General features: G+C 42.3%; 1 protein-coding gene across 3 annotated transcripts in view; it reads left to right on the forward strand.

Moving 5' to 3' along the window:
* Positions 1–27096, forward strand: part of LOC149148382 (biotin synthase, mitochondrial-like) — a 289099-nt gene that overhangs the window by 162898 nt on the left and 99105 nt on the right. The gene's annotated exons all lie outside the window — the stretch shown is intronic.

Consider the following 27096-nt stretch of genomic DNA (forward strand, 5'->3'; position numbering starts at 1 on the left):
ATCCAGAAATCTTATGATTCAGTTAGCTTATCTTCAGTAAATGCATCAGAACATTATTAACCACATTGACAGTAAACAGGTGCAGTATAACAGAACAGATCATCACATAAAAGCCACACACATGAACACCATGATATAAGGTGGAAACCCAATGTGGGTGAAAACCACCTGCTGCAATTCGTCTCTTTCTTCTTTAATAAGAAACTTCTTTTACAATGTACTGGTGCAGTCCTTTACCAGTACGCAGGCTACAACCTGCAGAGGGCTACAACCCTCTCTCATTTTCCAACTACTTCTGGAAGGGAGCTACAACCCCCTCAGCTCTTGTACTAGCCGATCCATTTACTAGTACGTAGGTGCTGACCCTACAGAAGGCTACAACCTTCTTTCCTACAGGGACCACGTTTCATCAATTTTCAGACTGGATCCATGAGTACAAAACAAACACTGCTGCAATACAATCATCAACTTATACTTGCATCATAATTCTCTAAATCACCCAATACTGAATCACTGAAACCCTGTCATCAAGAACACAGAAACACAAACCAGAGCCCAGAACTCTGCAACAACCACCAGAATCAACAACAACCTGAAATATCAAATCTTATTATGCATACGCTACTTCGCTATACCAAAACCGCGTGTATACGCGCTTTCTCCAAAGGCAACCCGCGTGCAGATCTAGAAATAATTACTTATACCTTCGCTGTCAGATCCGACCCTTGCCAAGCGTCCCGAACAGATAACCAGTAATACCAGATCTTCTCACTTCATCAGACACACCTTTCTTCACACCCTCTTTACCTAATGATCTTCTCCTTATATAGCCTTAGGCCCTTCACAATACCACGGTCCAAAACCATAGTAACACAATACCATCAACTTCAAAACTAGGGATCGACACGACCATCGAGACACCATGGTCCAAAACCATAGGCACAACTTCCAAGGACTAACCGCCACGGACCAAAGGTACGTTTTCACATGTACGTGCTTTTACTGAAGCCAACCTGCGTGTATACGCTGATTTTCCTTAATGAACCTGCGTATATCTCTTTCTTTTCCTGCTGTACTAAGATCTGTCCTCTGATTGAGTTGCCATCACTTGTACCTGTTTCTGAGTGAGTTTCCATCAAGGACAACACTTGTATCATAATGCCAACAATCTCCCCCTTTGGACTTGATGGCAACCACCACACCAAGTCACTCTCCCCCTTTGACATCAAGGGCAAAGGGCGGACCAAGATATTCTCTTCTTTGGTATACGTTCTGCTGTCCATACTCCCCCTGAGTACATGCTGAAGTTTCTGATTTGGCTCCCCTTTGTATATGCCAAGTTGTATCAATCCATCCATGCTCCCCCTGAGCAGATGCAGGTTCTAAGACCAGCAATAACTATCATTTATCATATATGATCTGTACCATACGCATAACCCTGCAATACCATTCCTTTGATCAAACAACAAGATGTATCATTTAGTTTCATCAGCAACTTCTAACCATAATGCCAACAATGAATTATTTGAAGTATATGCTCCCCTTGAGCGTGAGCCAACCATGACCATTTCTTGAGTCTGTTCTGCTGCCCTTTATGCTCCCCCTGAGCTTGAGCCAACCATGACTGAAACATTTCCTGGGTCTGTTCTGCTGCCCTTTCTATATACGCGACTTTTCAGCCTATAACTCGCGTATATACGCGACTTGTCTTCATTATATCAGCGTATGCAAGATGGAATACTGAAATTCATCACTTTCAGATTCCCCTGTGTCTGTTGTGTCAGCTGACTGAGTTATGCCACACCTTTCTGTCTCTAATTCTGTCTTCTTCAATTCCTGGAACTGTGATGATGTATGGTCCTCTTGTTTTGAATTTTGAAATCTGCTCCTGCATTCCCTTGCTTTATGCCCATATTCATTGCAGGCAAAGCAATATCCTCTGAAATACCTGGGATGCGATGATCTTTTGTAATGGTCTTGAACCATTCTACTTCTACATCTGGCTGCAACATGTCCAAGATTATGACATACATAACATTCAACATTATTCAGAGGAGGAAATAATCGTCTATCACTTCCATAGTTAGGAGTAAAGGATCTTCCTTGAGGAATTTCTTTCCTTGGTTGTTCCTTGTTCAGCATTTCAGATTTCTCATTAGAGTTTCTTGCCTCACCTTGTGAACTAGATTCACCTTCAACATATTCATGAAAACCAAGACCAATTTTGATAGCAGGAGACCTTTGATTATTAAGAATATCGTCCAAGACTTTAGTACTATCTTGAAATCGTAAAAGCTTATCCTTTTCTTGTAATTTACCTTTCAAGATATTTACCTCAACTTGATGTTGTTCTTCCTTTTCCAGATACTGATTCCTTAGGTCTTCTTCAGCTTTTCTTCCTTCTTCCACTTGTCGCTTTAGTTTGATCACTTCATGTTCTTGATCTTCAAGAGCTTCTCTGTTCTGTTCTCTTGATTTTTTAAGATCTTCTTTTAGAGAGAGGATCTTTGATTCAAGTCTCTGAATAGTTATGCTCTGATCCTTTACTATATCCTGCAATTGCTCCCTTACCCTGGTTTCTGTCTCCAATTGTTCATTTAATTTGGTAACTTCTTCAGTTTCTGCATTCTTCTGTTCATGTGCCATGAGACTTCTAATATCTTCACTATTATTGGATGAAGCATTCTTCTTTTCATGTGCCATGAGACTTCTAATATCTTCACTATCATTGAATGAACCTTTAATATGGGTATAATAGCTTCTACCATCTTCTTCAGATATCTTTCCTTTGTTATGAGGGCATCTAGCAGCATAGTGACCAACTCTACCACATAGAAAACATTTGAAAGGTAGCTTACCTTTGAACCGTCCAGTTCCCCGTTCAAGATTCTTGACAAAATTTACCTCATCTTCTTCCTCTGACGCTTCGAATGCGGCTTCTGATGGTGCCTCTTGTCGCATTTCAAAAGCAGTTAAGATCCCGTGAAGCTGTGACATGGTGATTTTCTGCACATTCTCCTTTTCTTCTATGGCAGATACTTTAGAATCAAATTTAGCAGACAGAGATCTCAAAACCTTTTCAACTAAGACAACTTCCTCAAATTCTTCACCCAGATCCCTCATACAATTTACAATCTCATCCATACGCAGGAAATAATTAGCTATGCTTTCATTACTATGCATCTTAAGAGTTTCATACCGGATTCTGAGAGTTTGAAGCTTTGCTCTTTTTACCTGATCATCTCCTTCGTAGCTTGTAACGATTTTGTCCCATATTTCCTTAGCTGATTTGAAATGCATGATCTTCATAAATTCTGATTGTGTCAAACTACTCAATAGGACAGTAACAGCTTTGGCATTGAGCTCATATTGCTTTTTCTCTGCTGGATCTGTAGGAGTTGCTGATGGGAATTTGTATCCTCCTTCTACGATTCCCCAAACTTCTGCTCCAAGTGATTGTAGATATGCAGTGGTTCTTATCTTCCAGTGGGTAAAATTGTTCCCGTCAAAGACTGGTGGCCTGATGTGTGCCTCTCTTTCTGGATTAGCCATTCTGATGGATCTTTTCCTTCAAGCGATCAAGCTTCCTCTGAAGGACCTGCTCTGATACCAATTGTTGGAAATAATACTGAGGGGGGGGGGTGAATCAGTATTATCAGATCAATAAAACTTTTCACATTTCATGCTCAGATACATATACGCTACTCCAGTTAAGTGAACCCGCGTGTATACGCTACTGTGTCTAAAGCAACTAGCGTATATCCAGAAATCTTATGATTTAGTTAGCTTATCTTCAGTAAATGCATCAGAACATTATTAACCACATTGACAGTAAACAGGTGCAGTATAACAGAACAGATCATCACATAAAAGCCACACACATGAACACCATGATATAAGGTGGAAACCCAATGTGGGTGAAAACCACCTGTTGCAATTCGTCTCTTTCTTCTTTAATAAGAAACTTCTTTTACAATGTACTGGTGCAGTCCTTTACCAGTACGCAGGCTACAACCTGCAGAGGGCTACAACCCTCTCTCGTTTTCCAACTACTTCTGGAAGGGAGCTACAACCCCCTCAGCTCTTGTACTAGCCGATCCATTTACTAGTACGTAGGTGCTGATCCTACAGAAGGCTACAACCTTCTTTCCTACAGGGACCACGTTTCATCAATTTTCAGACTGGATCCATGAGTACAAAACAAACACTGCTGCAATACAATCATCAACTTATACTTGCATCATAATTCTCTAAATCACCCAATACTGAATCACTGAAACCCTGTCATCAAGAACACAGAAACACAAACCAGAGCCCAGAACTCTGCAACAACCACCAGAATCAACAGCAACCTGAAATATCAAATCTTATTATGCATACGCTACTTCGCTATACCAAAACCGCGTGTATACGCGCTTTCTCCAAAGGCAACCCGCGTGCAGATCTAGAAATAATTACTTATACCTTCGCTGTCAGATCCGACCCTTGCCAAGCGTCCCGAACAGATAACCAGCAATACCAGATCTTCTCACTTCATCAGACACACCTTTCTTCACACCCTCTTTGCCTAATGATCTTCTCCTTATATAGCCTTAGGCCCTTCACAATACCACGGTCCAAAACCATAGTAACACAATACCATCAACTTCAAAACTAGGGATCGACACGACCATCGAGACACCATGGTCCAAAACCATAGGCACAACTTCCAAGGACTAACCGCCACGGACCAAAGGTACGTTTTCACATGTACGCACTTTTACTGAAGCCAACCTGCGTGTATATGCTGATTTTCCTTAATGAACCTGCGTATATCTCTTTCTTGTCCTACGGTACTAAGATCTGTCCTCTGATTGAGTTGCCATCACTTGTACCTGCTTCTGAGTGAGTTGCCATCAAGGACAACACTTGTATCATAATGCCAACAACAATTATGCGTCCTTCTATAACTCAGTTAGAATCTCTCCTAAAAGTTTTCCAGAGACTTATTTTCTCCTTGGAACATTCTAAATATCTCATGTCTGGTATCCCTTGCTCTACAATAATCCTCGTATTTGTTGTTGAAGGCTCATTACATTTGTTCCCATATGGTGATGTTATTTCCTTCAAGGCTCATGAACCATCAAAAGGTTGCATTCTTCAGTGTGGAAGGGAACAATTTGAGCTTCTAATTATTAGTTGTGTAATCATAAGTCCTGTACACCACAACAAACTCAAACATGAAAGTGTTAGGATATTTTGTAGTAATCAAACCATAGAAGTGTGGGAGCACATATGGATTAATCTTTTTCATTCTTGCTTCTCCATTTGTTTCTCTAATGGGAAATATGAACACTTCTAATTGCCTATCTTCAACCATAGTGTTAGTGGGCCGTTGTTGAGCCTCAAACTTGCATCTTTCCTACACATTTTTCTAGCTTCTTTCCATTCACCTGGACCTCCTAAGCTATCAATATCATTGCATATTAGTCATAAAAGAGCATTTAAAGTGGTTTCTTGACTATGTCTTTGTGTTGCTGTTTGAACTAGATTTTTACTTATGAGCTGCGGAATCTTGTCAGTTTCCGCAGCTGGTCCAACTTTCCGCAGCTGTTTTTGTTAAACTACATGTTGCAGGTGTCACGAGGTAAAGCAAGCCACATGGGCAAGTTGGAAATGACATGGACATGGGTCAGGTCCCATTGGTCCAGCTGGATTCATCAAAGAAGGCCGTGGTCAAAGGTGGTCAAGCAGTGGTCAAACAGGAGAGTCCTACGGCAACAGGACTCCATTTTCAAACACGTGAAGATTTTTGTGACAGTTTCTAGATCTTTGGAGGCACGCTGACACCTGTAGGCTGACCACAATGTGGATCCAACAGCCGCTTTCAATAGATTGCCTAATCTCGGCGACCATGATGCTAAATCCATGGACGTTGTTTTTCACGTGTCCTCTGTTCACGTAGTTTTTCAGAAAAACAGTTATGAAACCTTTGTTATAAATAACGCGTTCTTATACGCATAGTAGCTAGCCTGTTAAGTTATGGTATGTTCTATGCTTATAACAGTTTACTTCTTTTTCTTATTATATTCCACCGATTAGCAATCACATGTACATAAAGTAAAGTGCAGATAAAACATTAAACGATCGACAGAAAACAAGCCAAGACAAGAGACACAAGATGTGGCGGCTAGCCAGGGACAAACCCCACAATGTGTGGGGAAACCCTTTGATCAAATCTTCTTTTATCTTCAATAATTCAGTAGAGAGAAATAATACAATAAATCTGATTCATATCAGCAGTAGCAAACCCTAGATCAGTAGCATCAGCATTAGCGGCTTCATTATCAAACTAGGGCAGACCATATCTCACAAACCGACAGTCGGATTGACTTCATTCCACCACCAAAAGTTTCGGCTTCCAGAGGAGGTTCAGATGAACCTACAACGCAGTTCAGATGAGGAGATCTTTTAGGCCACGCAAGTCAATCTTTACTTCTGCAGTTGCAACTTCAGTTTCAGCAGTTTCCGGCTTCAAACTAGGGCAGTCGATATCTTGCAAACCGTTCGTCGGATTGACTTCATTCCACCACCAAAAGTTGCGGCTTTCAAAGGAGGTTCAGATGAACCTACAACGCAGTTGAGATGAGGAGATCTTCTAGGCCACGCAAGTCAATCTTTACTTCTGCAGTTGCAGCTTCAAATTCAACAACTTCCGGCTTCACATGTGTGAGAGAGAGAGACCCATTTCAGCGCAGTAGAGAAGAGACTCATATCTGCGCAGTAGAGAGAGATATGTGATGAGATGAGTGAGTCCAAGTGAGGAAAAGTCCTCTTATATTTATACACAATGTTGGTGGGTGAATAGATGCGACTGTTGGGCTTCTGAGCCTACATGAGTTGTAGGTCGGCTTGATAATAATTCCATAATCAAAATAAATTCATATCTCCATGAATACTTATCGGAACCGGATGATCTTTATATCAATCCTACACCTCTCGACGAGAGGAATCTAATAAAAATATTATCAGCCATGAATAAGATGACTCACATGAAGTTTTGCCCTGGTTGCCAATTTTAACACTCCCTTTCAACCATGGAGAACTTCATCTGCAATCTGTCTATCGGTCGTTACTATTCATCCATCAAATGCACTGCCCTGTACAACCTGACCCTTGCCCTGCTCTGCTCTATTCTGCCTGTTTTGCTTTGTCTTGTTCTGCCTGCACTGATCTGTACTGTTTTGCTCTGTTCTGCTCTGCTCTTGCATTGTTCTGTTCTACTCTGCTTTTGTCCGAATTATGAAGAAGAAGAAATGATCGAGGATGTATCATACTAACTCAAAGTTAGTCTCAGAGTATGTACCACTGGTTCCAGACCAGTCTCAACCAACCCAAAGTCAGCGTCATAGTGAGTACAACTCCAATGGTCCCAGACCAATATCATCCTCCACTGACTCAAAGTCAGTCTCAGAGTATGTACCACTGATCCCAGACCAGTCTCAACCGACCCGAAGTCAGCGTCATAGTGAGTACAACTCCAATGGTCCCAGACCAATATCATCCTCCACTGACTCAAAGTCAGTCTCAGAGTATGTACCACTGATCCCAGACCAGTCTCAACCGACCTGAAGTCAGCGTCATAGTATGGTACAACTCCTACCACTGGTCCCAGACCAGTATCATTGATCCCAGATCAATGGAGGTCATCCTAGTGTAGGGAGTACGGTAGTTACAACGATGCGTCCATCGGTACTACTATGGTCCCTAACTTCATTTCCTTGCTCATTGATTAGATGAGAGGTACTTCCCATGAGTCTCAGACTGCATGGGTAGGATGCATCGACAGGAGAACTAATCAATCCTGTCCTCACAGGAGAACACATCAATCCTGCTACAATTGCTATGGAGAACACATCAATCCAGGCCTCACAGGAGAGCACATCAATCCTGCTACAATTGCCATGGAGAACACATCAATCCAGGCCGCCATGGAGAACACATCAATCCAGGCCTCACAGGAGAACACATCAATCCTGCTACAATCGCCATGGAGAACACATCAATCCAGGCCTCACAGGAGAACTGATCATCCTGCTACACAGGAGAGCGAATCATCCTGTTCCACAAGAGAGCGAATCATCTTGTCCCACAAGAGAGCGAATCATCTTGTTCCAGTGTGCACCACCAGGGGAGGGTGAGTCACCCCGTGGTCGTATGTTGCTCCAGTAATAACCGCAAGCCCTTAAAGCTCCCAGAGCTCAATGAATGCAACATGCAGGACCCTTGTACAAGGGTTTCTTACCGACTCCAAGTCGTTTGGGAAAATCACAGATTAGATCTTTCCTCGGGGCTTTGACAAGGTGTATCAACCTGTACATCATCTTAATGCGATGGAGCCTCCTTGCTCATCAACTTACCATATCCAAGATGATGTCTATTTGCTGGAGCAATCGACGAATACGGGATTCCTCAATAATCGAATCCCACCTCTGGTCGTTATAGAGAATCACAGTGGTATCCAATGTAAATCCAAACAGCTCACTGAAGAGCTTTCGCAACCAGACTACCTCACACGAGGTCATGCTAGCAACAATATATCCTGCTTCGGTGGTGCTCAAAGCCACCGACTTCTGCTTCCTGCTCATCCAGGATATCAAAGCAGATCCCAAGGTGAAACAACACCCGGAAGTGCTCTTACGGTCCACCACACTGCCTGCCCAATCAGTATCTATGTATCCAAATAGTCTCACATCTCCGGCAGTTTATCTTAATCCATGAGAGATTGTGTCCTGAAGACATCTCAGAAGATTCCTGGCATCAATCCAGTGAGGCTCAACCAAATATGAGCTCACAATGCTAACTGCAAAACATATGTTCGGACGGAGGTTCACCAAGAACATCAATGCGAATGAGTTTTTGAAACTCAGAAGCATTTCCCAAGTCTGGTTCGACATCACTACCATATAACTTCTAAAAGTTAAGATCCTCGAGGTAGTCACAGGCTTGCAGTCCATCATACCGAATCTTTCCAATATATTTACCACATATTTTCCATGAGATAGGAAAATTTCCCTTAGCTTCTGCCACACTTAAAGTCCTTGGTCCTTCATTTCAAATTCAGAAGCCATCTCCCTCTTACATTTGTGAATGAGAGGGTTTGCACCTGTTAGAAAGAGGTCACCACATACAACACCAGTATGAGAGGCTTGTCATCTTCAACCTTAAAGTAAAGGTTAGGATCGACTTCACTCCTAGTGAATCCCAGCTTCATCAAGTAGCTATCGATCCTCTCATACCATGCTCGGGGTGCTTGCTTCAGCCCATAGAGAGCTTTCTTCAACCTGCATACATGAGATTTTCGATCATAAATCTCAAATCCTTCAGGTTGCTCCACGTAGACCTCTTCTTTGATCGAGCCATGCAAGAATGCAGTCTTGACATCCATCTGATGTAGGTTCCATCCTTGTGAACCGGCAAGGGCTATCATCGAGCGGATGGTCATATATCTGGCAACAGGTGCAAATATCTCATCATAGTCTATACCTTCCTTTTGGGAGAAACCTCGAGCAACAAAACGAGCCTTATACTTTTCCATGCTTCCATCTGCTGCATGCTTTATCTTGTAAAGCCATTTTGAAGTAACAATTGACTTTTCCAGGGTCTGGGAACTGCTTCCCAGACATCATTCTCCATAATAGACTCATATTCTACGGTCATAGCATCCTTCTATACTTGATGCTTGACCGCATCTGAGAATGACGAAGGCTCATTTTGTATGATCGTACTCTTGATGGTCAGGTATCCTTGATACCTATTAAGTTTCTTACTTTGACGGAAGGTTCCTCAGGGTGCAGCATGTCCTTTAGCATCATCAAGTAACCCCTTAAGCCATGAAGGCCTATTCCTAGAAGAGGAAGGCTCATATGGAGGAGGATCAATTGGATCCATGGGTTCTTCTACATCAGGCATTGATTCATCATCCTTTTCTTTCGGTTCCCTGGTGTCGGCTTCTTGAGAGCTCCTCAAAGTCGAAAGATTGTTCACCTTGCGGTGAACTTTTCTTTAGGAGTCTTGGAACCCAATGCTTGATGAGGGCATCAATTTTGTACATATACGACGATGATTGTAGTTTCAGCCCATAGAAACATCAGAAGTCTTTGATCATGTAGCATGGCCCAGACAACTTCCATCATCGTGCGGTTCTTCCTTTCCACCACACCATTCTGCTCAGGAGTATGTGGTGTAGTAGTCTCCCTCTTAATGCCAACCTCAAGTATGCCTGAGTGAACCAATTGTAATATATCAGAGGTCTTGCTTTGGCTTGAGGGGAATGGTCCCCTTTTGAGCTTTCCTTCAGCACATCCTGGACATACACCTTCATTCTCTATTCAGAATTTGGGCATCCCTATCACCATTTGTCTTAGACCGAGTATAGCTTTATAATGAAGGGGGGAAAACCTCTAATGCCAAAGTTCGGACTGAAGAGATGTGTCATAAGACATGACACCTAGCATACTTCCATCGACCTGATATAATGAATCAACACTAAACCCAAGAGTAAAGGCATCTTTAACATTATTTTTCCATATACATACCTTGCCATCGCTGAAGGTTACCTTGTAGCCTTTGTCTTCCGTTCCCGAGATGGACACTAGGTTCTTTTTGAGGTCAGGTGCATTTAATACATCCTGGAATTTCTGGCCTTCTTGAATGCTTGTCCTCTTCCTTGATTCCCAGCTCTCCTCTTACCTTTGCTGTTGAATTTGTCATTCCTTTGATTGCCATCAGAGGGATTTTGATCATCGTCCTAGAGTGAGTCCTTTCTATCAGGGCACTCCCTTGCATAGTGACTTGCTTTATCGCAAATGTAACATCGTCATTTTCTTCTAGCCTTAGGTCCAGCCTTTCCTTTTGATTTAGACCCAGAATTATTTCTTCTCTTAGCATGAGAAGAAAAAGCAGCAGGAGGACCTTTAGGCATGGGCATTTCTTGCTCTTCTTCCCTTGTTTCTTCTTGAATGCATCTAGCCATTAATTCCTCGAAACCAGGAATTACATTATAGTTCAGAAGAGTAGTCTTGAACACGTACCATTCGGATGGTAATCCTCCAAGAGTCGTGAGTGTCATTTCTCCGTCAGTAATGGTTTCCCCAATAGATAGGAGATCGTTCTTGATCTCGGTGATTCTTAAGAAGTATGCTTGCATACTTTCATCTTTACCCTTCTTGATTTCCCTCAACTTATTTCTAAGAAACAAAACTTGATTTGCATCATTAACTTTAAATAAACTCACCAGTTTGTCGTAGATTTCCTTGGAGGTGTCTAGATCAGAGATGTAGGCCACCAAGCGCTTGTCGATAGAGTCCCGAATGATCTTCTTTATTTTGACTTCTCCATTTTTCCATTTGTTCCAGGCAGCAGCAGATGCATTTGATGAAGGCTCAACAATATTGCCTCTTACATGGTCCAGCACTCCTTGATCTTCAAGAGTTAGATAGATAGACATCTTCCATCCGTGATAGTCAGCTTTCTCACGGAGCTTGTCTTCGGCAGGAAAGAGTGTTGAGGACCCCATAGTTCTTTTAGGATAGCCTTGCCAATCTTCTCTTCAATGATTGCTCTTGCTCTTGCTCGGGCTTTGTCTTCACCTCAGCTCTGATACCATGTTAAGTTATGGTATGTTATATGCTTATAACAATTTACTTCTTTTTCTTATTATATTCCACCGATTAGCAATCACATGTACATAAAGTAAAGTGCAGATAAAACATTAAACGATCGACAGAAAACAAGCCAAGACAAGAGACACAAGATGTGGCGGCTAGCCAGGGACAAACCCCACAATGTGTGGGGAAACCCTTTGATCAAATCTTCTTTTATCTTCAATAATTCAGTAGAGAGAAATAGTACAATAAATCTGATTCATATCAGTAGTAGCAAACCCTAGATCAGTAGCATCAGCATTAGCGGCTTCATTATCAAACTAGGGTAGACCATATCTCACAAACCGACAGTCGGATTGACTTCATTCCACCACCAAAAGTTTCGGCTTCCAGAGGAGGTTCAGATGAACCTACAGCGCAGTTCAGATGAGGAGATCTTCTAGGTCACGCAATTCAATCTTTACTTCTGCAGTTGCAGCTTCAGTTTCAGCAGTTTTCGGCTTCAAACTAGGGCAGTCGATATCTTGCAAACCGTTCGTCGGATTGACTTCATTCCACCACCAAAAGTTGCGGCTTTCAAAGGAGGTTCAGATGAAACTACAACGCAATTCAGATGAGGAGATCTTCTAGGCCACGCAAGTCAATCTTTACTTCTACCGTTGCAGCTTCAAATTCAACAGCTTCCGGCTTCACATGTGTGAGAGAGAGAGACCCATTTCAGCGCAGTAGAGAAGAGACTCATATCTGCGCAGTATAGAGAGAGAGATGTGATGAGATGAGTGAGTCCAAATGAGGAAAGGTCCTCTTATATTTATACACAATGTTGGTGGATGAATAGATGCGACTGTTGGGCTTCTGAGCCTACATGAGTTGTAGGTCGGCTTGATAATAATTCCATAATCAAAATAAATTCATATCTCCATGAATACTTATCGGAATCGGATGATCTTTATATCAATCTTACACCTCTCGACGAGAGGAATCTAATAAAAATATTATCAGCCATGAATAAGATGACCCACATGAAGTTTTGCCCTGGTTGCCAATTTTAACATAGCCTCTGGAATGTAAGTTTGCTGTTAAGAACTCACTGTGTCGTGACACTAGTTTATTGCTGTAACTGTGTTTTGAGATATATATAAGAAGACTCTGTTCTACATGCTTGCGTGAACATAATTTTGAATTGATAACCTGTTGGCCGAGGTTGTGCAGAGGGCCCCTGCACACTGAGGTTTCGTTTCCATTGTTGCTGTATAGTCTTTATGCATCGTTCTTTATTTTCACTGCATATGTTTTATAGTTATTCACTTGTGTATATTTCTAACATTTCACTTTTATTCATGATTTTACAAGCTTTGTATAACGTTGATCAGTGTGTGCATGTATAATTCAGGATAGAGTAGGCAGCCCGAGCATCTGCATATAATTTTCACAATGACTAATGACATGGGATTAATTCTCTGTTAACTTTGCTTTTCCTAGTTTTTAATTCCAGTTTTGTTTTGTTGATTTCAGTATCATTTCCTTGCTTTATTAGTTAGTTCAGATATTAAATTACTCATATCATTGACGGTTACCTCCGAAAGCCATAGCTGGACTACTATCAAGGGATCGAATTATGAATGTGTAATTTGATTTTAGTTTTACTTTTCTACAATTAGATATTAAATTGCTCATATCATTGACGGTTACCTCCGAAAGCCATAGCTGGACTACTGGCGAGGGATTGAATTATGAATGTGTAATTTGATTTTAGTTTTACTTTTCTGCAAATTAGATATCAGATTGTTCATGACATTGATGATTACCTCCGAAAGCCATTGTTGGACTACTGGCGAGGGATCGAATTATGGATGTATAATCTGATTTTAGTTTTACTTTCCTTGCAAATTTTAATTTCTTTAAGTGCAGTAGCTTAAATCATTTTTCTGTTTCATTTCTTAGACAACAACAGAGAATAGTTTCATGTTCAGTAGTTCATTATTTACTTGTTTTAAATAGCAGCATCTTTTCATTCTTGCTTCAAGTATTCCTTTCATCACTAGTGTATTCTAAAACCTTCTGAAGTGTTAAGTTTTGGAAACCCTTATAGAGGACATAATTGCCTTAAAAACCGATAACCATACTTGCCTTCTAGAAAGTTAGGAATAGGAATTCCATAAACAAAGATAAAAACCCCCAAACAACATAAAAATTAAAAACAACAAAAGAAATAGGTTATCTTGCACATAAAGTGCGCCAAACTTCGTCAGCTTACAAATCCCGGATTGACAATTAATGTAGCAATTTAGGACACACTAAATTGACCAAACAGCCGTGAAGGTCTTTCCCCTTCTGCAAGCTCCTCAAAGATCCTCACTTTCTCACCAAGAGGGGCCTCAAAGGTCCTTGTAGATGGGGAAGGAGGTTGAAGGTCAACTGAAAAGAGTTTGCTATTAGTGGAAGTGTGGGTTTTTGGTAGAAATTTTCCTTTCTTATGCCTAATTCTTAAGGCGTAAAATAAATTTATGGGTTTTTTTTTTTGAAAAGAGGATGCTAATGTGTTTTTTTTTCTTTTTTTCATGAGATGAAATGAAAGAAATATTAAATCAACTAAATAAAAAGGAAGAACATTCTTTGAAACCTCCCTAGCAACAACGCCAAAAAGTGATGGTCCTGAAACAACAATGTTGCAACTCCTAAGGGCCTCAACTTTAATTATCAACCTAGGATTCATACAAACTTAAGAGGGGTTGGAATTGTATGAGAATCAACCACAATATCTTTCTCTTGTTGATTTTATGTAGCTTTAAGCATTGAAATGAAAGGTAGATGCATAGAGACCAAGTTAACTAATCTATGCTATAGGAATTTTTTTTTTACAGAAAATGACTTGTTGAAAGGAAAACATAACACAAACCTAAGCTACTTTCTATGGAATAAATCACACTTTCACACTTGTATATTATTTGCAATGAAATTAAAATCACACTTCTATGTTATCTGCAAGGGAAGGAAATGCATACTACTAACAAGAAAGATTGTGAATTGAAAACCCTAATTTGTAGGAAAAAACAATTTTCCAAAGAAAATCAACAAAAGTATCTACAAGGTATCTATACATATAAATTCCATTACTAGAGTTCTAGGAGTGTTGTAATATACTAAATAATTCAAATCGTGAATTTATTGAAAAGTTGATTGAGAATGAAGGGTTGGCTATAGGTTGTTATAGGAGTCGATATTTTTCTACAAGAGACAGTCCAATGAGCACGTAACCAAGCAAAATGCGAGTCTAAGAAGCAAGGAATCTATGGAAAAGTTAGACAATGATAAAATCAACCTGATCAATGCTTCAAGACAACGTGTTTTAAATATACCCTCGCAAAACTAAACTCTATGTGTTTCATGTAGTTGCAAAACACAACAAAAGAAAAACAATGAATAGTGAACTGTAAATGTGTAACAAAAAAATAAATTAAGTAAATGAAGATTGGAAATGACATTAACTAATGCTACTTCTATGATCAAATTCTCAGATAACCTATAAGAAAGAAATGTTCATGAAAACCTTCTAATTAACCATACATTAGTGCTATAAAAAAGTAACAATTATAAACGCTACAAAAGTAAATAAAAGCATAATATTAACATAAAATAATACAAGAGTGATTAGGAGCTCATGGGGTGGGCTCAACCCAATTATGCTCAGAGTCCCTTAGAGGAAAGTCAAATTAGGTGTTGAAACAAAACACCACTTCCATTATTTGAGAAATTGCTTTATATTACAAAACTTACTTGGAAAAACAAATATAGTCTTTCTTCCTATTATTCACACTCTTCTCTACATGTTTATTGAGCTACTAGAGACTCTTATTTATACAATTATTGGGAAGCAACTTCCTTGAGGGGAGGAACGCATTTCCCTCCAAAAATCGCTAGAAAAGGGGATTTGTCTCCTAGCCCATCACTACAATATTGTTGAGGACTTAGCTCAGACTCCGTCAGCTATGTCCGCTTTAGAAGTTCTCCAGAGTTGCCCTTCTCAGAGGAAGTCCTTGCTATCGGCTATCGGTGGCATAGACCCGGCCGACTCGGATTTGATTACTTTTGACTTGGAACGCCATACGCCGAGACTGCCTCACCAAATTGCATTCCTCATACAGGTTATTATTAATTCCAAAACAATTCATCGTACATTCATTGATGAAGGTGCTTCAACTTGCATCATGTCTGTTGCCTGTTGGAAAGCTATTGGTTCTTCGACGCTGAGCCAGTCTCCCACAACCTTGGAAGCTTTTGATGGAAGAGCATCCCGTCCCTATGGTATACTCCAACGTTTGCCCATCTCTTTGGAAGGGAAGACGGTCAAGATGGAAGTTGAAGTTGTTGATGCTAATCTTACCTACAACCTCCTTCTCGGACGTAGCTGGACATACGCAATGCAAGCTATAGCTTCATCTTTGTTTCGTATCATCCGTTTCCCTCAGCAAGGGAAGATTGTTACCGTCGACCAGCTTTCATTCTTCGCTTCCTCTTCCGAAGGCAACATTCCTTTTGTGGAGCATACCTCCAAATCATATGAGAGTCTGGGAGCTGGCCTTTTTAAAGATCCTACCCTCATGGGTGTTTTTCCGCTCCCACCTCCTAACGTCGCTTCCGTCAATATGATTACTACTTGTTCTGATCCGTGGATCCTCCCTCCAACTGATCAAGTAGATTCTTGGGGCGCTGAGATGTCGTTGAGTCCTGCCGAGCTCAACTACGTCGAAATCATTGCTGCATCGGCTCCCTCTTCTGAACCTGCCCCTTCGAGCAAGGTTCTCGACTCGTTCGCTCCATCCTCATGGCTTGGAGATGAGACTTCTTCGGACCCTTTAAAAGAAATATTCCCTTCTGACGAAGCCATTATTGAGACTATGTCTCCCGAGGAACCTCCTTGGCATGATTCTCACCATCGTTCCTCGTTTCTCCCTGCCCGTCAGGATATGCTTACTTGTCTCGAGCAGTTTGCTCCTTGTCTCCCATTTCAAACCCTTCAAACACCTATCCAAGTTTATCAAGTGTCCTCTGAAGGAAATATGGCGAGCATCACGCAAACCCAGCCTATTGACATCTCTGCAAAACCAGGGATTGTTGAACATCTTCACATTGGAGTCACTTGTACTCCGGAGGAGATTCGACTCTATACCAATCTTTTTCGCGAATTTTGTGACGTCTTTGCATGGTCCTACGAAGAAATGCCCGGCATTGATCCTAGCATAGTGGTGCATGAGATACTCACGTACCCGGGTGCTAAGCCTGTTCGTCAACGTTTACGCCCCGTACACCCCCGCAAGGCTGCAACTATTAAGGCGGAAGTCGAAAAGCTTCTTAAAGCTGGTTTTATTTACCCTATCCCACTCACAGATTAGGTCTCCAACATCGTGCCTGTGAATAAAAAACAGGGTACCATCTGTGTTTGTGTCGAATATCGTGATATTAATCGGGCCTGTCCTAAAGATAATTTCCCCACACCATTCATTGATCAAATTATTGACGAGTGTTCCAGAAGCGAAATGTATTCTTTTATGGACGTTTTTTCTGGGTATAACCGATCAATATTGCTCCTGCTGATCAACACAAGACCGCTTTTATCTGTCCATGGGGCACTTTTGCCTATAAGAAGCTCCCTTTCGGTCTCAAAAATGCCGGTGCTACCTACCAACATGCAATGTCTTATGCTTTTCATGACATTCGCCACATTGTACAGCCATACCTGGATGATCTACCAGCTCATTCAGCCAAACGTCAGGACCACCCTACTCACCTTCACGATATCTTTCTTCGCTGCCGACACTACCGTATCAGACTCAATCCTCACAAATGTGTCTTCTGCGTTGAATCCGGCCGACTTCTCGGGTTCATCGTCTCCCGAGAGGGCATCCGTTTAGATCCCCTTAAAGTCGAGGCTATTGTGAATCTTCCTCCCCCTGCTTCTTTACAACAATTACAAAGCTTGCAGGTTTAAGCAAACTTTCTGAGACGATTCGTTCCAAACTATGCCGAGGTGGCTAAAGGTTTCACACGGTTGCTAAAGCGAGATGTCCCTTTCCATTGGGATACCGTCGCTCAGGAATCTTTTGAGCGTCTCAAGGGTCCCCTTGTTTCTGCTCCATTGCTCCGTCCTCCGAACTATCATCGCGACTACACTCTGTATTTGGCTGCCGTCGACACCACTATCGGCATGGTTCTCGTTCAAACTAACGATGATGACATTGAGCATGTTGTATATTATCTCAGCTGCAACCTTTTAGACACGGAAACTCGATATGCTTATGTCGAGAAGTTGGCTTTGGCCATCGTTTGTGCTGTACAACGCTTCCGTCACTACATTCTGTTGCGTACTACCACCGTGATTTCTGATTGCAACCCCATGACATACATTTTGTCACGCCAGTCGCTGGGGGGCAAGTACTCAAAGTGGATTGTCACCCTCCAAGAGTTCGATTTAGAATTTACCACTGCCAAGTCCAAGAAATCCCTTGTATTCGCTGAGTCACTTTGCTCTTTGCCATCTTCTTCCACGCCCTCTCACTTAGAGGATCATATTCCGGATGAGACTTTGTTTCTCATTAGCACCCTCGATCCCTGGTACGGGGATATCATCATATATCTGCAAACGTCCTCCTTTCGCCCCGGCGTGTCCAAGGACGCTCGGCGAAGGATTCGTCATCAGTCTCAACCATACCGTATCATTGGGGATACATTATACCGCCTCGGCGCCGACTCTGTTCTCCGTCGATGTCTAACTCTCGAGGAAGCTGAGCGTGTTTTGAATGACTGCCACTCTGGCGCCTGTGGTGGTCACATGTCCGGATATGCCACTGCCCAAAAAATCCTCCGTGCTGGCTACTTTTGGCCCTCTATATCTAAGGATTGCATTCTTGATGTCCGCTCTTGTCATGAGTGCCAGATATACCAGCGGAAGATGCGAGCGCCTTCCGCTCCATTGCACCCTGTTGTCACCGTCGGCCCTTTTGCAAAATGGGGCATTTATTATACGACCTGTAACCCTCGCTCGGCCGGGGGGCATGGGTTTATTATCGTTGCCGTCTACTACTTCACTAAATGGGCCGAGGCGATGCCTACATTAATTGAAGATGGTCACAGAGCAGCGCAATTCTTGTTCAACCACGTTATCTCGCGATTCGGCGTCCCTCAAGCCATCGTCACTGATCACGGGAATCATTTCCGTAATCATATGATGCGGAACTAACAACCCAGCTGGGCTTACGACACGATAGTTCGACTCCATACTACTCTCAGGCCAATGGCCAAGTTGAAGCTATCAACAAGATTTTGGTTACAATGTTTCAGCGTACCGTTGGCATGCATAAGTCTAACTGGCATTTGATGTTGTTCCCTGCCTTGTGGGCCTACCGAACCTCCGTGAAGGATGCCACCGGTTTCACTCCATTTCAACTAGTTTATGGGCTGGAGGCTACCCTTCCAATCGAGTGCGAAATTCCTTCATTAAAATTGGCCGTCGAGCTACTTCCCAACACTACCCCGTTAGAAGAACGCCTTCTTTACCTGGAACGGCTAGATGAAACCCGTCGCCTAGCCTCTTTGGCCATTGAAGCACAAAAAAAGCGAGTCAAGACTCACTTCGATCAGACTGTCCATCCACGTTCTTTTGTTGAGGGAGATTTAGTCCTGCTATATGATCAGGCAAACGATAAGCTGGGAGCAGGAAAACTCGAGCCTATGTGGCTAGGCCCTTACATTGTCAAGAAAGTTTTGCAAAAAGGGGCCTACGAGCTAATTGACTATGAAGGGAACCCTCTCGGGAAGCCCCGAAACGGGCTGTACTTGAAAAAGTACTATGCGTGATGCTTGTACACTTTGTTTTGTACATACATGTACTTTAGCAGGTGTGTTGTGTGTGTGTGTTTTAGTTTTGAAGGCGTGACTGCCGCTTATTGTGTCTTTCGCTTCTTGTGCAGATGTCTGATGCACCTTATGTTGGTTTCGCTGATGGTGCCTGCCGCAGTACTCGCAACTTGTCCTCTGCGGCGTGGGTGATCTATGATCCTCATGGCGAGTTGATAGATCTTCAAGGTGTGTGTTTGGGCCGTACCCCTAACAATGTCGCCGAATATTGTGCTGTAATTGAACTACTTGCTGAAGCAATCAATCTCGGCATTCGTGCATTGGTAGTGAACCTAGACTCTCAACTTGTCGTCCACCAGCTGAACGGGCAATATTCCATCAGAGACCATCGCATTTTAAGGTTGTATTTACGTGTGAGATTGTTAGAAAGGAACTTTGATTTCATCACATATCAGCATATTCCAAGACAATTGAACACATTAACTGATGCATTGGCTAACCATGTATTAGATAGACATTTGCGTAATAGATAAAACATCATGCAAGAAAGCATATAAAGCACAATAATAAAACCATAGAAATAGGCATATGTATATATATATATATGTGTGTCGCAATGTTTGCACCACGTGTATCATATAGTCCAAAAAATAATACATGTTCCTCTCAAATACATCCGAAGATGACATGTCTCTCAAAAAATATGCAGGAAAAGGAAACCTAGGAGTCTAGTCCCGGTGGTGCTCATGATAGCACAACACCGCGCGCACCAAGCGTCTCAACAGACGATGGACACGGTTAGACACTCCCACTGTGTGCCTCTGGTATGCTAATGGCATATCTCCCAGTCTAGCATAATCAGGAATCCCTCGGGTGAGTCCCTCGAGATTCTGAATCAGTTCATCCCCCTCGGCACCCTCTTCCTGAGGGTCGGCTGCGGGCTGGTTCCTCCGAGCGATGGGAGACATGCCAGCTAGTCGCTCTAGGCCAACATCTGCATGTATATACAATTGTTGTTAGGACAAACATGTATTAACAAAAAAAAACATATAAAACATCAAAAACAAAAAGAGATCTTACCCATCTCTTCGTCCCACTCCTCTCCCTCGGGCAATGGGAGATCTGGGTCTCCGGTGAAGTCAGTCCCTGCATAGGGCCAATCCTCCACCACAATCAGCTGACGGCGAAGCCATATGAAGAACTCGGGCCTCCAGGACATCTGCTGGCCCCCTCCTCCCCTGGGCATCAGTGCTGCCCAGCGAGCCATCCTAGGCTCTCGTGGCAAAGGATCAGCCACTATAGCTCCCTGTCCCTGAAAAATTGGTAATCGTTCCAAGAAGAACGATACCACGATCGAGCCATACCCAAACTACTTTACCTTTCCTCGCTTGCACTTTGTAAGCTGCCTCTTGATGTTAGTAGTCATTGCGGTGGCCCAGTCAAAGATGGTTGGATTTAGGCATTCTGTGGCCAACAGAAGATGGTTCTTGCTTTCCTCATGGGGTGCCTGCACTCCTGCAACTCGAGTAATGGTGAACAGTATCACCATGAGAATCAAGTCCGGAACGGTGGGAATATCCACCTTTGCGCTGTTCTTTCCAAATTACGCCCCTGGGCACACTCGGTCTCGAACTTCAGTCATCTTCTCCCCAGAAGGTCTACTCTTGGTCAAAATAAGCCTCACCCCTCTCCGTGATAACCCCGTGATGAAATAGACATCAGACACATCGAGCCCCAGCACTTGGTCCCGTAAACGGAACACTTGGTCATCAACATCCTACAGATCAATTATGAATTGTAGTAGCTCGGGCTGAGCGCGCATGTAAGGCGTAAGAAAGAATTTCTTAAGCCCACAGTCCCTTAGGGCGTTCATGCACCCTTCATCCTCAAGGGCCAAAGCATCCTCGGCATCATGTTCTCGTTCCTTCCATTCTACTACCATTTTGCCTGCTTTCCTGCACCCACAAGAACGCATAAGCCACAATTAGATCACTGGTAAACTTATAATCCAGTTAAATTCAAAATTGCAATGGGAAATTTTAAGCGGAAAATTAAGCTGCGCAGTTGGCGCGACTGTTTCTAAAACAGTGGCGCCAATGAGCGTGACCCTTTTAGAAAAATCGCCCCATTAGCGCGGGTCCATGCCGGATACCCGCGCTAATTCCCCCTTGCAGAGGTCAATCAGGAAGCAAAATGCATAAAAAATGTATGGAAATGGAGCTAAGGGAAGCGCCTCTTACCTGGAACCGACAAAATCCCGAATGGTTGCACGGATTGGCTGTAATCACCGTCTGAAGTTCACTCCCCAAACAGACCACTGCTACTATTCAGAGAGGTAAAAAGTAAAAGTGATTCTATTTTTACCATTTTCACCATATTTATAACTTTTTGACTTATACTTAGGTTTAAAAAGTTACCTTTTGAATATTTTAATATATTTTTGGTCGAAAATGGATTTTACGTTTGCTTTTTGTGCAGCGACAGGTCTTTTACGCAACTTCGATGGTGAAACGAGTTGTATTTTATACTTTTTCGGACTCTGTAAATACACGAAAAAGTCACTGTAGAGTCATCTTTCAGCTCTTTTCTGACTCGCTAAACATGAAAAGATCGCCGAGTTATCCCTCTTGACTCGTTAAACGTAAATAAGAGGCGGTCGTCTTTAAACTCTTTTCCGACCATGTAAAAACGAAAAGATCGTCGGACCCTTGTCGTTTCAGGTTCGTTAACTGTTACGAAGCGACGTGGTTTCGATCGCTTTTTTACTTTTTCAGGTCGAAATCACTATTCATGAAAAGTACTCTTCGATCGTAATGGTCGGGCGGTTCTTTCGAGCATTGTTTTATACTTTTTCAGGCTCGAGAGACACAACTTTACGAAAAAGGACACCCTTGGAGTTTTCTTTTCTGCTGTCTTTTCAAACTCTCTAAACATGAAAAGGCGTCGAGTTCTTCCTTTGTCAGACTCGTTAAAACTTGATGACATTGGAGTCCGTCGAGATGACGTTACAAGCATATGCTATCCCCGTCAAGCTTGTTAATAAAAATAACTGGGATACTCGCCAGAAATGGTGGGGGAAAATGGAACCATAATTATTGTCGTGTCGGCAGTATGTCGCTCTTGAACATGGCACTTGTTTGCTTTCGTGTCTGGGTGGGGACATCTCATCTTGGTAAACTATTAGAGGAAAAACACAGAACCATCTTTTGGACCCCATGTGTTGCACATTGCATAGACCTCATGCTTGAGGATATTGGCAAATTAGATTGGGTCAAAAACACTGTAGATCATGCCAAAAGCATAACAAAATTTATCTACAATCATTCATGGATTTTGAGCCTGATGAGGAAACACATAGGGGGCATGGATATTATTAGGCCTGCCATCACTAGATTTTCTACTCATTTTTTGACATTGCAATCTATGATTTCACAACATAGAAACTTGCAAAAGATATTTTCTAGTGAAGAATGGAATCAAAGCCAGTGATCTCACAAACAGAAAGGCAAAGAATTGAAAAAGAAAGTTAATGAAGAAATATTTTGGAGAAAGGCCGCAGAGATTGTGAAGCTTGCTGAGCCACTAGTTAAAGTGTTGCAGTTGGTGGATGGGGAAAGATTAGCTATGGGCTTTTATGAGGCTATGGATCAAGCAAAGGAGCAAATAAAGAGGGCATACAAGGATAAAGTGGCTAAGTATGGGCTCATTTGGGCAATCATTGATGAAAGTTGGAACAATCAACTCCATTGCCCTATACATGCCGCTGGGTATTTTTTGAACCCACGGTATCATTATAAAGCTAAGGAGACAGGAGCTTTGAAGCGAAACGTTAGAGATGAATTGATTGACTACATTGATCGCATGATCCCATTGGAGTGTGATCAACTGGAAATACACCGATAGGCCACAACTTTCAACAATGCCTCAGGTACCTTTGGGAAGAACCTAACAAAGATTGCAAGGGAAGCAGATGAGCCAGGTAAAAAAAAATTTAAATTTTCAAATTCATAATACTTATTTTGTTAAATCGTTTATAATTTGAAAGTTGGATATAATTTGTACTTTTGTTGAACTAAATCATTACACTCCTATGTTTTTTGCAGCACAATGGGGTGAGGCTTTTGGTAGCCATTGTCCTGAATTGCAGAAGTTTGCAATTCATATTTTGAGTCAAACTTGCAATGCTACTGGGTGTGAGCGCAATTGGTCTATCTTTGAGAGGATTCACACGAAGAAGAGAAACCGTTTGGATCAAAAACGATTAAATGATCTAGTCTATGTCCAATACAACCTCCGGCTCAGACGCAACCAATTGTTGAACAAAAGCCTGATTCACATCCCATTGTGTTGGAAGATATTGATCCAACATCAAATTGGGTAGTGGAGAGTCATCCAGCAGAGTTTCATTCTGATGAGGATATTGATTATGATTACGAGACGATAGCATCACTCGAACATAATGTTTAGTTGAATCCAGATCCTAATCCACTTGTACCGGCCTTAGCCTCAGGGCCAGTGAGTCCTCCAATTGCAGGTGCTTCCTCTACTCAGCCACGACAGAATCACATATCTCGTCTATCTCAGCTTGCAGCTGCTACACAGCCTGCTAGTGCTACCACTTCTATAGTTGCAGTTGGAGATTATGATGAGGAGGAGCCATGGGGCCCCTTGTCTGACTCTGATCCAGAGGTTGATACAAATGATCTTGGCTCCTCTAGCATTAGCCAGTAGTACTCGTCACATCTTACTTTTGTTGTAGAGGCCATTTCTAGCCTCCTTGGTTATGTGCTTTTGTTTTGATCTCTATATCATCATCATGTATGTATTGGACAGTGCACTGGGTGCCATTTTGATATAATGGATATATGCATGAGCCTACTTTGATCACATGTTGTCTTCTATCTATATTCTAACGCTATGTGTTTGGAAACATGAATGAAAATATTTAAAGTATGTTTTTTTATAATAAAAAATAAATATTTAATGTAATTTTTACAACGACCGAGTCATTGAAATCGATCCAGCCGAGTCGATACCGAGTCGGAGTCGGAGTCGAAGTCGAAGTCGACCCTCAGCCGAGTCGGAGTCGACCCTCGACCGAGTCAGAGTCGAAGTCGGAGTTTTAAAACATTTCCATGAAGCCCATGGTGATGCGAAGTGTCGGAGCCCTCGCCAATTTAGAATTCCTCTTGAATCCATTTTCCCTTGTTGTTACTGCAATTTTGCTACCTCAGCTCCTCAATACCCTTAGACAAACCCTGAATGGCCTTGAGAAGATGTTGGGAAAACTCCTCCTCTTTACTCCTTTTATCTCCCTCATTATCCACCATGCTTGGCCTTTCGACCTCTAGTTCAACTATCACTGGATCTAGGGCAACTTGTAGTTGCCTCTATCTACTCTGGTACCTCTGCCTCCGATAAGTCACGTTTTGTTGGTCTTCTGGTGTACTGATGTTGCTCCCACACGCTGAGCCGAGACTATGAGCTCTGCTACCACTGTAATATTCCTAGTGTAAATTTACAATGACAAACAAACCAAACATAGCAAAAACACAGACCAAAATTTGCAGCACATTAAACAACCAGAAATCTCCATAAACTACGCTGAGCTAAGCCATTTTATTGATATAATTGTTGGGTACAAAGGTAAGATCAGAAAGCATGCGCCTGGGCTTTCCCAAGGCAAGCTAACAATGTCTAGGTGATGAAATCAGCTTCTCTGACATGCAATGTGCTTGTCCCCAACAATCTTTGTGTTGTCTGAGTGAAAACTACACTATTGGTTGCAAACAACCGCTGCTAGGGCGTCCTCTGGTGCTCAGAAAATTCTGGTAAATTAACCATGGGCTCTCCACCAATAACCCACAATAACCCACGAAGGAATTGGCCAAATGTTGACCTTGGAAATTCAGCCCAATTTCCCCTAGCTCCTCCAACAACTGGGTATTTCCACCCACCTATGAATAAGGTTGCCAAAGGCTCCCAAAATGGCTTAGAAACTCAGCAAAACTCCCTTCCAGGTTGCTCCCACGATCTCAGCCCCAAAATCGACCTCCTCTAAGTGTCCCACGTGTGGCACGTGAAGGGACTGCGCAATCCTACACTATCTCTGTTGAAGCTGCTCCAAGAACACGTTGAAATGCCCCTGGATTGTTGAATTTTCTAAGTCTATCCGTTAGAAAATTACTCTGTAATCTATTGGTTTATTTCTTCTACTTGTTTAAATTCAAACAAGTTATTTAATACATTTAAACACCGAAACAAACACAATACAGTCACAACATCTACATATCATCAACTGAAAGAAAACAAGCAAACAAGTGACATCGTTATTTTTGGACAAATGTCCCCGGAAAAACCCAATGCGGGAAAACCGGTGCAGCGATTCAGAGGGTTATATTATTATGCAGTCTTTCTAAGTAGAACTGGGTGCCTAACCGGCACACCCGACAGAGAAAAATACATGGCAGCAATACCTCTATATTCAGAAACAGGTATTCAGAAAACTTGTCCCACGAAACCCTCTCCGGCACAACTGAAGCTCAGCGCTAGCCCTTTTGGCCTCTGCGTCAGCCTCCTGTTGACCTGCGTTAGCCCTCTAAGGCACTGCGCAGCCTCTGGGACCCTCTGCGTCACTCCAGCAGCCTCTGCGTGGATGACGCAGTCCCTCTGGCCTCTGCGCTATCTCTGCTGGGCTCTGTGTAGCCTGGACTGGTTGTTGCTCTTGCTCTCTCTGCTTCTGCACTGGTCTCTCAGTATTGTCTCTGCCTCTCTACCTCGTATTCACTGCCCCTCGTTGCTGATCACTAATTCAACTTTGCTTAGCAACCTTGCTCTAGCAAAATGAATCACTGATCACTCTAGCGTATTCTCCCACTGACCCTCAAGCCTCCTCTTATACTTTTCTTGTTGGTCCTTCAACGGTCGAGATTAAATATCTAATCAACGACTAAGATTAGATTTGGTTTGATCCATGACTTTTGGAACCTTCTAACCCAGTTTTATATTAATACCCCTTAATATTTTATTTTTCCTAAGTTTAGACTTAGCAACTCCATTAAAAATATTAATTATTTTAATATCTCCCAAACCAGGTACAATCTATTCAAACCATTTCTGGGTCTTCGAGATCTCATGTGCTTTAGCCTCTCCACCAATTTTCATGGCTAGAGCACATCCGATGCTACCCCAAATCAACATGGATCGATCTGAAGCTTAATGGAATTCCCCCCTAGGGCTGGCACTCGAAGTCCACCGAAGCAAGGGGTAAGATTCTAACCTGAAAATCTCTTTTGCTCGATAGCACATGCAAACTTGGCCTCCAGCTCAAGTGTGCTAGTCAAGGTAAATGTTCAAATAATCAAGAATACCAAAAATCAATGCCTTCCTCCTCTTTTGTCAAAGTTCCTCCCAATTGCCCATGTGGGCCCAGCCATCCAACTTCCCATCGTTTTTCACTCCAAGGAGTGTGTATTTCCTAGGGGAGTCGTATTTCTCTATGGGTGGTCCCCATATTCCACAAACACTTCGATTTTCTTCCCTTTCTCTAATGTTTTGGGCCTTCCCTTAGCGGCCCCATAACCCACCTTTCCTAAGT

Source organism: Pinus tabuliformis, chromosome 9, assembly GCF_031772625.1.
Source record: "Pinus tabuliformis cultivar Carrire ecotype Pingquan chromosome 9, CPIR1, whole genome shotgun sequence".
In the NCBI taxonomy this organism is placed as follows: Eukaryota; Viridiplantae; Streptophyta; class Pinopsida; order Pinales; family Pinaceae; genus Pinus; species Pinus tabuliformis.